Raw genomic sequence first — 3,740 nt, 5'->3', positions numbered from 1 at the left:
TAAGCAATAAGAACCTGGATCCGGGATGTGCCAATTATAAATTCGGTGTGGAACTGTCGTCCAGTACCTGTTTTTTTACATTTCAGAAAGCGGCCGATATCTTCCGAAAACAACGAATCAAACGAACAAACCAAATCTGCTGAAAAGAGTGCAAGCTTCGTATATTTGAAATGTTGCTTATTAAAAAAAATCTTTTGGCAATGCATTATCATTTGATATAATGGTCATCACATATGAATTGTACTCTGTGATATTCCATAGGTGGTGACTGTGTAAAATGGCAATGATCTCTTATTACATTAACCAGTGGTCACTAAGAGCTGTATTGTCATTAGGGGAAGAAATTGAATACTCCACTTGTCGGTGGTCATATTTTAATAAGGACATGGAAGAATGGCATCCTTGTAGTGCTATTTGGCAGATGGTTCTCCAAAGTGGCCGTGATCGTATAGTGGTCAGTACTCTGCGTTGTGGTCGCAGCAACGCCGGTTTGAATCCGGGTCACGGCAGGTGTATCGCCCACTCATATTGGGTTTCCATGCGTTTACTTCCAAGTGGCTACGTGGTTTTCTGGATACGCGCCATAAATGTTACAGGAGTCGTCGCTTTCTCATCCTGTGTAGATGTGCGTATATAGACCACAGACACGCACCAGCTGTGTAGCGATTAGTCTGGTTCCTTTATTCAGTACCCGCACAATCCAATTCCTTTCTTTTTACTTCCCTATCCCAGCCTGCACTCGCCACTGATGTCACTTCCTAAATAGGGATGGTTTTCGTGGTATCAGTAACCAATCTACATCCCCCTTCTTGAAGACTGAATAACGTGGGGGTTCCATATGCATAGACTCCCAACAAATGTTAGAAGGGTGAAACATGCCAACAGGACCATCGCAACTCAAGTGGAGAAGTAGGAACACATATATGTCACAAAAGTAACAACTCATAGAATACAACAGTTAACAACTCAAGCACACATTAGCGTGCCACGGTTCAAGAGTAGACCATGTAGTCCTTGTATCTTGGGTTGGGTTTCGATACTCTCCCCGAGCGTGTGATGACTACAGGTTCATCTGCCTGCACCACTGCTGGTTCAACAATAGCGGCCCTTGTGTCTGGTGGGGGCTCTGCAGTGGTCGATGAAGATCCAGCGACAGCAGGAGGGACGAAACTCTCAGGTGTTTGGAGGAGGCAGCACCTGTTTCTCACATACGTAGCATCTCCATCCCGGACCTGGTAGCTGTTAGGCTGCCGCGCTCGTCCAAGTACTGTTGCTAATCTGTCATATCCTCTGTATGTTTGCACTCGTACTGTTTGTCCTGTGTGCAACGGGACCAGCGGTCTGGCTGATCGATCATAGTGTGCTTTTCCCCTATATCTGGCCTGCATTAGAGCCGCCTGAACTTGAGTTTCTACCTTGGGGACATACATGACCTTGGTCATGGGAATGAGTGCCTTGGTGCGCCGAGAAAGCAGACGTTGGGCTGGCGATGCCAGTCCATCCCTTGCAGTGTTGCGTAGGTTCAGCAGAGCTGCATACATGTCTGTGCCATCACGTGTGCATTTCTCCAGCAGGTGTTTAGCTGAGCGCACGGCTCTCTCAGCTAGGCCATTCGATTGGGGATGGTAAGGACTGCTGGTGACATGGCAAAAGTCCCATTCCTTGGCAAATTCCTGGAACACCCTACTTGTGAATGAAGTAGCGTTGTCAGTCATTAGTTGTTGTGGGGCCCCATGTGTGGCGAAGTGGCGTTTAAGTTTGTTTATCAAGGTGGCACTGGTTGTGTTAGGGAGTTGGTCTATCTCGAACCAGCCAGAGTAGGAATCAACCAATGCAAGGTAAGCTTTTACTTTCTTTTAGCCCGGCGTTGCTGTACACGCGCTATTCGCGCTTGAACTTTACCCAGTTGTCGGCAATGTTTTCATCAAAGACGAGCGGGTCAATACGGCGTAGTCCCTGAGCCATGGTTCGTAGTAGCTGTCTTCTGACACCATGTAGATGTGCGTATATAGACCACAGACACGCACCAGCTGTGTAGCGATTAGTCTGGTTCCTTTATTCAGTACCCGCACAATCCAATTCCTTTCTTTTTACTTCCCTATCCCAGCCTGCACTCGCCACTGATGTCACTTCCTAAATAGGGATGGTTTTCGTGGTATCAGCAACCAATCTACATCCTGTTTGCCTGTGGTGGTATTGATGTTCGACTTGATGGGCAGAATCTCAGTACATTGGAAATTAGAAGCAAACAAGATGCACCTGAGTGTAACCTTGGGCTGCAAGGTTACGCAAGAACCAGACTACACCACCCACCCAAGGCCCTGCCCCTTAGGATGTATAATTAACCCCCAGAACATCCACCCGCAGCCACCTTGCATGAACACAGAGACGCATATCCCAGAATTAAAAAGTTTATTAACACAATATTTAAAACCTCCAAGCCGATAAACAATTATCAGCATATAACACCACTAAAACCAGAACATGACAAATAGGGGTTGAGAGCAAAACCCAGGCACTGGTGGCCCAGCTCTATAATCCTGCCTTGACCCCTTAGCCAGCCAGGGAAGGTGCTTACCTGGAGGAAAAAGGAAAGAGGAAACGCCACACACATACACACCAAGGACTCACATATCCAAGTGGGAGTTAACACCAAAAATCACAGCAAACCACATCCTGGAGTTAGTACCTATAATTCACCCCACATTCACTCCATGCAGTGCAGGAAACAACCTCCAGCTCCCAAACTCCAGCACCACATTCACTGGCTCTATAGATGGGGAAACGGTCAATAAAATACCCTCAAGACCCCCACCCACTATACCAGCCAGTACCCAGTTAGCCCTGATAACCACCCCTTATTCACAAGCATACCAGTACAACCCACATAATCTTACAAAACAATCAAAACAGCAGTGACAGTCTCCTGAGCAGCAGCATAAGCCCAGATACTTGTCACCCCGCACCCATCCTGGCACCGCAGCCCGGACCCGGAACCAACCGCTCACCACAATTCCCGTCGCTCACAGGAGTGTCACAGCAACAATCGGACCACCCCCCCGCACCGGCTTCCACCGCTTTTATCCACGCCGATCCTAATTAATTGCATGCGCGGCTGTTTCTCCCCGATTAAAACTTCGTTGTGGAACACCCCCAATTATCTGCTGAACAGCCTCTCGTGCATGCAACCCGATAAGGGATCCGTGGGTGACGTCATCCCTAGCAATCACCGGTTACATTCTACCCCCTCCACTTGAATCGACGTCCCGTCGATCCCACTCCCGTAACCCCACGGAAGACAAACAAGTCAATCCCCGGAAACCCTAAGACTCACATCCAAAGGCCCCCGAAGTTGCAGCCCCAATGCTAGTGCTCACCATAGAGACTGGAAGGCGATGCGGATTAGAATGTTGCCCCGCCGTTACCTGAGTACTCCGGCGCAGGGCTCCAGCCCCAATCATGGTAGATTGACCATCAAGGGACCAAACACATGCTCCTGCACCTGGTCTGAGGTCCTCAGCCCCAAGGTCAACTTCCTGTACCCCAGTAGAACAGGGCCTAGGCAGTGCCCTTGTTGACTCCACCTCAGATACCCCTGGCAAAGGCACGATCACCCCCGAAACTGACCCTTCATCATGATCAGCCATGTCCGGCCGGCCAAGATCCCCATCCACTGGTCCCCTGGATTCTTCCATGGGCCCCCGGGTAAGATGCTTGCTCAACAAAACACCCTTTATCAT

This window comes from Paramormyrops kingsleyae, chromosome 23 (genome assembly GCF_048594095.1).
Source record: "Paramormyrops kingsleyae isolate MSU_618 chromosome 23, PKINGS_0.4, whole genome shotgun sequence".
Classification (NCBI taxonomy): domain Eukaryota; kingdom Metazoa; phylum Chordata; class Actinopteri; order Osteoglossiformes; family Mormyridae; genus Paramormyrops; species Paramormyrops kingsleyae.
Note: the sequence above shows the minus strand (reverse complement) of the source record.